Source organism: Nycticebus coucang, chromosome 1 (genome assembly GCF_027406575.1).
Source record: "Nycticebus coucang isolate mNycCou1 chromosome 1, mNycCou1.pri, whole genome shotgun sequence".
Classification (NCBI taxonomy): Eukaryota; Metazoa; Chordata; class Mammalia; order Primates; family Lorisidae; genus Nycticebus; species Nycticebus coucang.
This window is the reverse complement of record NC_069780.1, coordinates 35,140,484-35,152,580: the sequence shown is the minus strand read 5'-3', so window position 1 is coordinate 35,152,580 and position 12,097 is coordinate 35,140,484. Positions and strand designations below refer to the sequence as shown.

At 45.7% G+C, this 12,097-nt stretch overlaps 2 protein-coding genes across 6 annotated transcripts in view; one reads left to right on the top strand and one right to left on the bottom strand.

Moving 5' to 3' along the window:
- SGMS2 (sphingomyelin synthase 2) overlaps positions 1-2,544 on the bottom strand; it is an 88,833-nt gene extending 86,289 nt beyond the window's left edge. For 2 of the 5 annotated variants that reach the window (XM_053563024.1, XM_053563076.1), the window contains exon 1: positions 1,186-2,544. The gene's annotated coding sequence lies outside the window, so the exon portion shown is untranslated. Of the gene's footprint in view, positions 1-731; positions 1,084-1,185 lie in introns of those variants that run through there. The other 3 variants (XM_053562998.1, XM_053562927.1, XM_053563014.1) reach the window with 2 other exon arrangements.
- PAPSS1 (3'-phosphoadenosine 5'-phosphosulfate synthase 1) overlaps positions 1-12,097 on the top strand; it is a 358,089-nt gene that overhangs the window by 134,124 nt on the left and 211,868 nt on the right. The gene's annotated exons all lie outside the window — the stretch shown is intronic.

Genomic DNA, 12,097 nt, shown 5'->3' with positions numbered 1-12,097 from the left:
AACTGGGAGTGAAACCAAAGATTTGAAAACTCCAAGCCGAATCCAGTGACACGAAACAGGTGAATTTCTTCAAAATGCAATACACATGTCAAAATGATTTTAAGGTCATTTTAGAGCTGGCAAGACTAGATATAGAGGGATGGCAAGATTAATAAATAAAAATAAAACATTACAGGATCTAACATTCGAGTTGGTTTCAGGACGTAGCCATGAGTTATTAACGGTGACAAGGTTCCAGTTGGAGAAACCAAGACCCTCTTCCTTAAGGGCAGCAGGTCTGGAATGCCAAACGTTGAAGGGTTTGCGTGTAGGCAGCCCGAAGCTGGGCTATTACTGTTCTCACACATCATCAGTAAGTGCCTCGCAAAAAAAGGGGAAAAAAAAAGAAAAGACAAGCAATCCCTCCTCCATCACCCGAACTTCAGTCCTGACCTCTGGAGTGGCTCTGGATAGTCTATGGCTTGATCTGTGTCCCTTTCAACCCAGGACCGAGTTACCTGAAATGGGTAGCGAATGAAAGAGCTGAATGCTCAGAGCAAGGAGACTAAGCCACACATCGCTCCGCCAGCAGACAGAATCCAGGAAGGATGCCCTGGGGCAGGGCGGGTGGGGGCCGACCCGAGCCACGTCCCCGGTAGCAGTCCACCTCCCCCCGCCCGCGCTCCGCAGGCTCCGCAGGACGCGCTGCTTCTCTGCCCATCCTCCTCCCAGTCCCTCCGCGCGCTGCTCACCGCTCGGGGCCGGGGCTCCAGACGCTCCCAGCTGAAGGCACTTGCTGCCGGGAAGGGGATCTGCCCGGGGACGCGGCCCGCCACCGCAGCCGCCCGGCCAGCTCTGCACGCCGCCACCCCCGGGCCGAAGCCACCAGAAAGTTTGCTCGGGGTCTCGCCCTCCCGCGCCTCGGCCCCACGAGGGGAAGCTGCTCTCCGGGCTCCTCCCGCGGCCGCCGCCCCCGAGGCCGCACTCGGCGGCGCCGCAGCACGGGCCGGGTTCCGGGCGGCCGAGGGCGGGGTCTCTCCGCCCCAGTCAGCCCGCGGCGCGGCGTGGCGCTCGGTGTTTACCGCGGCCCCGCTCCCGCTCTCCCGCCCGCCGCGCGCGGCCCGCGCCCTGCGCCCTGCGCGCTCCTGACATCCTTCATTCTCTCTCACCCTCGCCCGCCCCCTCCATTTCCAAACAGTGACTCACCCGCCGGCCCCGTGGCGGCAGCGCCCGCTCCGGCTGCTGTGGCGCTCCTGACGCAGAGCGGAGTCCGAAAAACCAGTGCGACTTCTTAAGAAGACAATCCCAGCCTACCCTCCCTTCTCCAAACCATTAAAGGTGCCGCGAAGGAGGGGCTTGGCAAGCCCGCGGAAAAGGCTGAGGGCCCGGAGCGGACCTCCTGGAGCGGTGACAGATCAATCTGAGAAAGAACTTCAGCTGCCACTCCCAGCAACTTTCAGGGGTGGGGCTGGGAAGGGATCCCCCACCCCCGCGCGTCGCCTGTTTCGGAAACTGCTTCCTGACCGCAACGGGAGTGGGCTTGGGACCCAGCGTTGAGTCAGAGGGTGTTGCCCGGGCCTAGGTCAAAAAGGTGGGTTTCCAAACCTCACAGCGTGGCCTGGCGAGGGTGGTCGTCCATCCGCAAGGTGGCAACTCCGGGTGTAAGCCGGGAGCGCGCTCCAAGCTACTGAGGTTAAAGATACCTTTCCTTCCGTGCCTAACCATCGTGTCATTTGTCCTGTTAATCGATTTGTTTCTCTTTGAGGATAAGAAACCGGAACCAAAATAAACAGTGAAAGAGTAATTTTTTGCTTAACTAAATACCAGCTTTTCCGAAGCTTTTGGGACACCAGGCCGCTGTGTCTGGTTTCTTCGAAGACCTCATTAGTTATGTTTTTAGAAGGAGTTGAGGTCTTAAAAATGCTCAAAGCTGGGCCGGGCGCGGGTGGCTCACGCCCATAATCCCAGTACTCTGGGAGGCCCGAGGCAGGTGGATTGCCTGAGCTCACAGGTTTAAGACCAGCCTGAGCAGGAGCGAGACCCCCCCTCTCTAAAAATTGCCTGGTGTTGTGGAGGGCGCCTTAGTCCCAGTTACTTGGGAGGCTGAGGCGAGAAAATCGCTGGAGCCCAAGAGTTTGAAATTGCTGTGAACTATGACTCTACGGCCCTCTACTGCGACAAAGTGAGACTGTCTAAAAAAAAAAAAAATGCTCAAAGCTCTACATTCTCTTGGAGTTGCTGTACGTACACCTGCTGGACGATTTCCAAGTAAATGAGGCAAACTCAGACTAGAATGATTAATCCAAGAGAATTTAGCCAAATCTTCATTGAATTGGTTAACAGAAATGCTTTATGTTAATTACTACTTCTGGACAGGGAGATTATGTGTAGGCCATAGCACTGGCTTATAGACCCTTCCATGTAATCAACAAAAATGAGAAGCTTCTCTGAGTGTCTAGGGTCAATACCAATCTCATAGTTTATATCGTTTGTCTGTGGTTATTAAACATGATGGCAACCGAAAAAAGCATACAGAGCAATCCCCAAACCAACCACTGTAAGATGTCACAATTCAGAAATTTCCCCCAAATGAAAATGCTCCTGAAATTAATCAAAGGCTCGCCATAATTGCTGTGGAAAATGCACTCATTTAAAGCTACAGGAAGGTGGGCGGCGCCTGTGGCTCAGCGGGAAGGGCACCGGTCCCGTATGCCGGAGGTGGCGGGTTCAAACCCAGCCCCGGCCAAAAAAAAAAAAAAAAAAAGCTACAGGAAGGTAAGGGACCCAGAAAAGAACACAAACAGAAATTTGTTTATCTTGGGTTTATTTTTCCTTTTCACTAAGGAACTCGTTTTCAATTTTACAAAGCCCAAGAATTTTGCCCAAAAGTCAATGGCAAATGGACTGGTTTGCTTGGATGCAAAATAAGTAGAAATTAAAAACAGCAGTTTTTATAGAGAATCACAGATCTAATTCTGAAGTTTGGATGTCCTATCCATGAGTAAGACAAGAATGACCCTGTTCTAATGTGTAGCCACACACAAGCAAGTTTGGGTGAATGTTTTACTTCATGACCCAAATATTTGGTCATTAAGGAGATATGTATAAATAAAATTTTCTACAGATCTCAAAAGATGTGGCCTTTTTGGCCTATGTACCCAGATGAATTCAAAAGCACCTAGCAAAGCCTGCCAAGTCCCGTCTGCCTTGTGCTGGCATCACAGGTCTCTGTACAGAAGGATGTTTAATAGACAGTTTTGAATTTGTGGTTACTATTGAACCTCATTTTAAATACTGTGAAATGAATAATTAGGTCATTCATTACATCAATTAAATATTCCGGAGTAAATATACAAGCAAAATTGTGAATGAATTGAATGAATTTTTTTCAATCTATTTATTCTCAGCATGAGAAAGCAAACTATTCATTTTAATTTCTATGTTTTGAAAAATAGTGACATCTCACAGAAAGGAGTGCTTTTTTTGTATTTGTTTTTTAGATGCACTCTTTGTTCTTAAAACATATCAAAATCGTCTAAATCCATAAATTGTCACCTTTCAAAAATAATGGTGCCAACAGCACCCGTAGCTCCAGCCACATACACTGAGCTGCAGGGTTCTAACCCGGCCTGGGCCTGTTAGAACAATGACAACTGCAACAAAAAATAAAAAAATAGCTGGGTGTTGTGGCAGGTGCCTATAGTCCCAGCTACTTGGGAGGCTAAGGCAAGAGAATTGCTTAAGCCCAACAATTTGAGGTTGCTATGAGCTGTGACGCTACAGCACTTTACCCAGCGTGACAATAATAATAATAATGGTGTGAAATGCAGCTCAGCACCTGTAGCTCAGGCTAAGGCTCCGGCCACATACCACCAAAGCTGGCATGTTCAAATCCAGCCGGGGGCCTGCCAAACAGCAAGGACAACTATAACAGAAGAATAGCCCAGCGTTGTGGTAGGCACCTGTAGTCCCAGCTACTTGGGAAGCTGAGGTAAGAGAATCCCTTAAGCCCAAGAGTTGGAGGTTGCTGTGAGCTGTGATGTCACAGCACTCTACCCAGGGCGACAGCTTGAGGTTCAAAAATAATAATAATAATAATGGTGCCAAATGCTCTAAGGGAGAAAAAAAGGCTAATAAGTAAGCGTGTTCTTGTGTGTTGCCTTCTCTAAACCAGTGCACAGTGTAATCTTAAGTTTTATAGGTATTTCTTTGATTTGATAAAACATACTGAAGTTAGGAAAGTGTATCTATGGTATTAGCTCCTCTTATAACTACTCCTGGCCTGGACATACCAATACATACCATCAAATTTTTATTGAGTTCCCACTTTGTGCCCCTGGTTATTTATCTAAGAATCACCAAGTGCACCTCAAACATAAGTCTCAGCAATGGGAAAACTTTTAAAAACTTGGCATGAGGGTGTTTACTGAAGCATTAGTTATTTTTCCTGGCATCCAACACAGTGCCTAGCATGCAATCATTGAGTGAGTGAATAAATAAATGAACAATTGAACAAACAAGCCTTAAGGAACAAGCCCATATGGGGTAACTCGGTGTTATGGGATACTATGTAGACAAATTTTTTTTTTTTTTTGAGACAGTCTCACCATGTCACCCTCAGTGGAGTGCTGTGACATCACAGCTCACAGTAACTTCAAACTCTTGGGCTTAAGTGATCCTCTTGCCTCAGCTTCCCAAGTAGCTAGAACTACAGGTGCCTGCCACAATGCCCGGCTATTTTTTTGTTGTTTGGCAGACCTTGGCTGTATTCCAACCCACCAGCTGTGGTGTATGTGGCTGGCGCCCTAGCCGCTGAGCTATAGGCACCAAGCTTGGTTTTGTATTTTTGACCTCATTCACTGTGTTCTTTCCCCACGCTATATCGTTGGCTTCTCCCTTGGATCTTTTCTTACTCTTTTCAGGTTTGGAGGCAAGATGATGAGTTTAAACCTGCTGAGTTTTACACCTGATGAGTTTGAGGTGTGAGATGTATAAATGGAGATGTAAAGTGAGCCGTTGATACTGGTCTGGAACTCAGAAAAAGAGGCATGGACTGGAGAATAGTCAGCGTATAATAATGGAAGCCATGAAAAAATGGAATGGTCTGGAGAGAGTGAGAAAAATTCCAAGGGAGAACCCAAATTTATAGTATGGGGAAGGAAGAACACATCAAATGAGGTCAAAAGTACGCAACCAGGGGTGGCGCCTGTGGCTCAGAGGGTAGGGCGCTGGCCCCATATGCCGAGGGTGGCGGGTTCAAACCCAGACCCCGCCAAACTGCAATAAAAAAAAAAAAAAAATAGCCGGGCGTTGTGGCGGGCGCCTGTAGTCCCAGCTACTCGGGAGGCTGAGGCAAGAGAATTGCTTACGCCCAGGAGTTGGAGGTTGCTGTGAGCTGTGTGAGGCCATGGCACTCTACCAAGGGCCATAAAGTGAGACTCTGTCTCTAAGAAAAAAAAAAGTACGCAACCAGAGAAGAAAACTAGAAGAATGTGGCATTAAGAAAAAGTCATTTATATCAAATGCTCCTGAGAGAGAAGTAAATGAAAGACTACAAAAGTCATTTTTGCAAGAACAGGGTCGCTGTTTAAAAAAAAAAAAAAAAAAACATAGTCCATTGGATTTGATGACTTGGAGGCCTTTGTTGACCTTAACCAAAGGAAGTTTGGTTTTGCTGTGGTGGGGGTAGAATCCTGCTGGGGTAGGGTAAGAAAGAGCCAGTTCACCAGGGGGCCACAGTGAGTTGGCTTCCTGGAGGCTAATGCATACAGGGTTCCTTTCTGAGGTGGTTCTAAAATTGATGAAATGCTAATGGGAGGGAATCAGTGAAGAGGGAGAGAGGGATAGACAAGGGGAGGATAGTAAGAGTCAAGGTTCCGGGCAGCGCCTGTGGCTCAAAGGAGTAGGGCACTGGCCCCATATGCTGGAGGTGGCAGGTTCAAACCCAGCCCCAGCCAAAAACTGCAAAAAAAAAAAAAGAGTCAAGGTTCCTGCCAGGCGGTGGCTCATGCCTGTAATCCCAGCACTGTGAGAGACCAAGGCAGGAGGTCCCTGGAGCTCTGGAGTTTGAGACCAGCCCAAGTAAAAGTGAGACCCATCTCCACTAAAAATAGAAAAATTTCCTGGGTATCGTGGTGGGCGCCTGTAATTCCAGCTACTCGGGAGGTTGAGGCATGATGATTGCTTGAACCCAGGAGTTTGAGGTTGCTATAAGCTAGGCTGATGCCACAGCACTCTAGCCTGGAACAACAGAAGGAAATTCTGTCTTTAAAGGAAAATGTTCCCATCTTTTTTTAGCTGAATAGTATTCCATGGTAAAGTACACCACAATTTGTTAATCCATTCATGGGTTGATGGGCCTTTGGGTTGCTTCCACGATTTGGCAATTATCAATTGAGCTGCAAAAAATATTCTGGTATAAATGTCTTTGTGGTAAAATGATTTTTGTTCTTCTGCGTAGATACCTAATAATGGGATTGCAGGATCAAATGGAAAGTCAACTTTTAGTTCTTTGAGAATTCCCAAAAGTATCCAATGTACTCAATACTATTATGAAACCAATATATAAACACACTCATACAAACAACACAAATAGAGTCTAATGAGGGGGAGGAGTGAGAAGGGTGAAGGGAGAAAAAGGGAGAGGGCAATTGGCGAGAGGCGGGGCATTTGTCGGGATCTCACCTAATGTGCACAATGAGAGGGTATTCAGCACATCTCCCAGGGTGAGGGGCTCCCCTACAACTTGAACTTTACCCTGGAAGTGAGGAACAATGTAACTTAAAAATTTCTTCCCTCATACTAATTTGAATTTTAAAAAACCCTCTAAAACCAAAAGGAAAAAAACGTCGAGGTTCATGAGAAGTTAGGATGAAATAGCATCCAACAACACAGATGGAGCAATGAGAAGAAACAACTCCTCCCATACAAGATGGGGAAAGAGAGAAAGCAAAGAAGTGACACAGCTGTGTGTAAACTGCTGGTGGGTTACTCCTATGGGTGGAATGATGCACCACCACCCCCCACCACCAAATTCATATGTTGAAGCCTTAATCCCCAGAACTCTGAATGTGACTGTATTAAGTTAAAATGAGGCTGTTTGGGTAAGCCCTAGTCCAGTCTGGCTGATGTCCTTATAAGAAGAGGAATTGGACACATAGACACCAGGGCTGCATGCACAGAGAAGAGGCTGTGAGGACACAGCAAGAAGTCGGCCTTGTGCAAGGCCAGGAGGGAGGCTGCAGGAGAACCCGTCCTGCTGTCTTGTTGATCGTGAACAGCTAACCTCCAGAACAGAAAGTAAATTTCAGTTGTTTAAACCACCCAGCCTGGCTGGTGCCTGTGGCTCAGTGAGCAGGACACCGGCCCCAGCCAAACTGCAAAAAAAAAAAAATAAAGCCGGGCATTGTGACAGGCGCCTGCAGTCCCAGCTACTTGGGAGGCTGAGGCAAGAGAATCTCTTAAGCTCAGGAGTTGGAGGTTGCTGTGAGCTGCGACACCACAGCACTCTACCAAAGGTGACAAAGTGAGACCCTGTCTCTTAAAAAATAAATACATACAAAACCCCCACCCAGCCTGTGGTATATTATTATGGCAGCCTTAGCAAAGTAATATAGTCTCACAATTTCAAATATACTAAAAACCAATGAGTTGTGCACCTTAAATGAGTGAATTATATATCTCCAAGCTATTGTCTTAATATATGCACACACATATATACATGTACACATCAAAGAAAGTATTTGCTTTTGAAACTAACAAATAGGGGTGGCGCCTGTGGCTCAGTGAGTATGGCCCCAGCCCCATAGATACTGAGGGTGGCAGGTTCGAACCCATCCCCACCCAAACTGCAACAAAAAATAGCCAGATATTGTGGCAGGTGCCTGTAGTCCCAGCTACTGGGAGGCTGAGGCAAGAGAATTGCTTAAGCCCAGGAGTTTGAGGTTGTTGTGAGCTGTGACACCACAGCACTCTACCAAAGGTGACAGAGTGAGACTCTTTATCAAAAAAAATAATAAAATAAAAAATGAAACTAGCAAATTAAAACCAAAGTGAGAACAAGAATTGAGAGAAGTCAGGACTATTTTACCTCTTCCTTCCTCTCAGTAGTGTTTCTCTTTTGTTCAGTTTAAATGAATCCCTGTTTTAGTGCACATTTTTATTAACAAAAAATCTATTACTTGCCATTCTCATGGAATAAATGTGGAACAAATATTTCTGTAACATAATATTTAGAATGGGACTTGGTCCCGAGCCTCTTTAACTTGGCTTCCTCCTGGTTAGAGCAGGGGTGTAATAATATGATGACATCTGCGTAAATGACCGTCCATAAAAGGAAAGAGAGAGGAAGCAGAAATTAGAGGGGTGTGGGAGTGTCTTGTCCATGACTGGATGCTGATGGAAAAGACTTGGTAAAGAAGGTGATGAGGAGAGAGATGATGGGAGGACAGTCAATAGACACCTGAGCAGGGAATGATATCCAGAACACAGAAGGAGGCAATGGTCAAAGATTGCAGTCCCCAACCTTCTTGGGGACTGGGTGGGAGGGACAGCTTTGGGATGATTCAAGTGGATTACAATTATTGTGCACTTTATTTATATTATTATTACATTATAATATATAATGAAATAATTATGCAATTCACTATAATGCAGAATTAGTGGGAGCTGTGAGCTTGTTTTCTTGTAACTAGACAGTCCCATGAGGAGGTGATGGGAGACAGTGACAGATGAGGCTTCACTCACTTGCCCACTGCTCACCTCCTGCTGTGTAGCCCAGTTCCTGACAGGCTACAACTTGTACTAGTCCTTGGCCCAGGGGGTTGGGGGCCACAAGTTGAAGAGATGAGAAGAAACAACTCCAATACAACGGGGGGGGGTGGGAGAGAAAAGCATGAGAGTGGTGCAGCTGTGTTCATAGACTCCTTGTAGAAGGTTGAAAAAGTTCCTTTCTATGCTCCCATTTTTCTGTTAGTTAGGAGGTATGTATCAGTTTTCATTTGCAGCTATAACAACTGATCATGGGTGTGGTGGCTCATGCCTGTAATCTCTTTCACACTTGGAATCTTTCTCACTTCCCCTATCACACCCCTCTGCCGTGGCTGGAGAACGTGGTCTGCTTTTAAAGCGTCACGGGATTAAGTTGGGCCCACTTATCCAGGCTAATGTTGCTATTTAAAGTCCATAATCTGAATTATGTCTTCAAAGTTCTTTTGCCATGTAATACAATGCATTCTTAGGTTTCAGGGATTTGGGTGTGGACAACTTTCGGGTGCATTCTGTCAACCAGAAATTGACATCATCAGCTGAGAATAAGGAAGTGGAACAGATGGGAAGTTGTAGAAACAGTTTGAAGTAACCATTCTGGAGAATAAGAACAAGAGCTGCCTAGAGAAACTTCATAAAATTAACAAATGGTGGTACTAAAGGCTGAAGCAAAGTCAGCACCCCCACAGTAATACCAAGAGTGTTTTTTCCAGCAGCACTCAGCCACCTGGGTGCAAACCCAAGAAGTGGGGTTGTGGGTGGAATAGATGAACAAAGGCAGGAGGGAGTCTAGGGTGGCATCAAGGAGACAAAAGATGTCAGGGTGAGAAGGGAAAGCAGTGGGATCAATAGCCCAGAGATCCTGACGTCATCACCGAACATGTGAATTGGTGTGATGGAAGAATTCGGAAGCATAAGCAATCAAGTGCCAAAATTTATCGTCTCTCCTTTTCTTTTTTTTTGAGACAGATTGTCACTATGTCACCCTCAGTAGAGTACCATGGTATCACAGCTCATGGCAACCTCAAACTCTGAGGCTTAAGTGATTTTCTTGCCTCAGCCTCCAAGTAGCTGGAACTACAGGCGCTCACCACAATGCCTGGATATTTTGTTGTTGTTGTTGCCATTGTTGTTTTTTTAGCTGGCCTAGGTTGGTGTATGTGGCCGGTGCCCTACCCACTGAGCTACGGGCACCACCCTATCACCTCTCCTTTTAAAATATTTAATTGCCAAATGAAGACTGTATAAATTCAAAGTGCACAATGTGATTTGATGTATGTATACATCATGTAATGATGATCACAATCAAATGAACACACCCATCACCGCTCATGCTGAAAATCTGATCACCCTTTAATCAGCATCACCCTCAGCCCTTTTTTCAGATCCTATGTTAGTGAAGTCATACATTTGTCTTTCTGTGTCTGGCTTAAGGAGTGTGCAAGAGAGTATGTGATCCTGAAGTAGGGAATTCCTGAGATACATGAGAAGGGTTAGGGAGAAATGGGTAGAGTAGAGGGGGATCATGGAAAGCAGTGTCTGGCCGCAGGATAGGCAAACACCAGTGTATGGAGCAGGAAGGTTTTCCTCGTGAATCCACCTGCTACCATTTCTGGAGCTGACAGCCTTTCCCAAAGCTAGTGCAATGAAAGGGGTCTTACGTAATGTGACTCAAGGCTGGGATGGAGACATACTTATTTAGCATCATAAAATTCAGATCTGTCGAAAGGAGAATAATCTTGGCTGGCCGTGCAAGCAGTCTCCTTTTACATTTGCTTTTCCATTTGGAGTCCAAACTACTACAAGGACCCTGCCTTTCCCGTTTCCTCCCTCAGGATCTAAACACCACTAACCTCCTACACTTACATATTCTCGGTAATAAATGACAAACTAGGACAAATATGAGAACGGGGGCAGGAGAAAAAGGTCAAAAAGTACTGAGCAGTTCTTCTTGGGGAAGACTGAGAAAGAAATTCCAGGAGGGGTAGGGTAGAGGCTAGGCCACACTCTGCTTATCAAGAAAGGAGGCTATGGGGTCTACTTGGATAATATCTAACAGTACAGATACCCTCCATTCAGGAGAATCTGGGTGGGGAAAATGTACTGCTTGAACCATGAGTGAGGGCTGTCCTAGCCCCTGGGATTCCATGTGCATGCTCGACTGGCCAGCTTTTTTTTTTTTTCCAAATTCATTTTTATTGATATATAACAATTGTACATTTCTATGGAGTACAAATATTTGGTACGTGTATGCAATGTGTTACAGTCAAACAGGGTAATTGGGATATCTGTCACTGCAAACATTTGTGTTGAGAACATTTCAGATCTTCTCTTCTAGCTGTTTTGAAATATACAATAAATTAATGTTAGTTATAGTCACCTACTGTGCAATGGAACTCCAGAATTTATTCCTTCTGTCTAACTGTATGTTTATATCCATTAGCCAGCCTCCCATCACCCCCCACCCCCACACTTCACAGCCTCTGGTAACTGTGCTTTTCGGCGACCAGCGCTGTCATTCTGTCTACCTGTCATTCTACTGTCATTCTACTCTCTACCTCAAAAGATCAACTTTTTTAGTTCCCTCATGTGAGTGAGAACATGTGATACTTGTCTTTCTGTAGCTGGCTTAACATAATGACCTCCAGTTCTGTCCATGTTCCTGCAAATACAGGATTATGGCTGAATAATACTCCTTTGTGCATATATACCATTATTTTCTTTTCTTTTCTTTCTTTTTTTTTTTTTTTTTGTAGAGACAGAGTCTCACTGTACTGCCCTCGGATAGAGTGCCATGACATCACACGGCTCACAGCAACCTCTAACTCTTGGGCTTACGCGATTCTCTTGCCTCAGCCTCCCAAGTAGCTGGGATTACAGGTGCCCGCCACAAGGCCCGGCTGTTTTTTTGTTGCAGTTTGGCAGGGGCTGGGTTTGAACCCGCCACCCTCGGCATGTGGGGCCAGCGCCCTACTCACTGAGCCACAGGCGCCGCCCCCATTATTTTCTTTATCCCTTTAACCATTGATGGGCACTTAGGTTGATTTCGTATCTTTGCCTTTGTGAATAGTGCTGCAGTAAACTTGGACATACAGTTATCTCTTTCATATACTGATTTGCTCTTTTTTCAATATATACCCAACAGTGGGATTGCTGGGTCATACACTGGATGTATTTTTCGTTTTCTGAGGAACCTCCATGCTGTTTTCCATAGCCTACCTGGAGTATACTAGCATGCCTCTTTCTCCCTATCCTTAACAGCATTTTGTTATTTTTTATCTTTTTGATAATAGCCATTTTAACGGGAGTGATATAATAGCTCATTGTACTTTTTTTTTTTTTCAATTTTTTT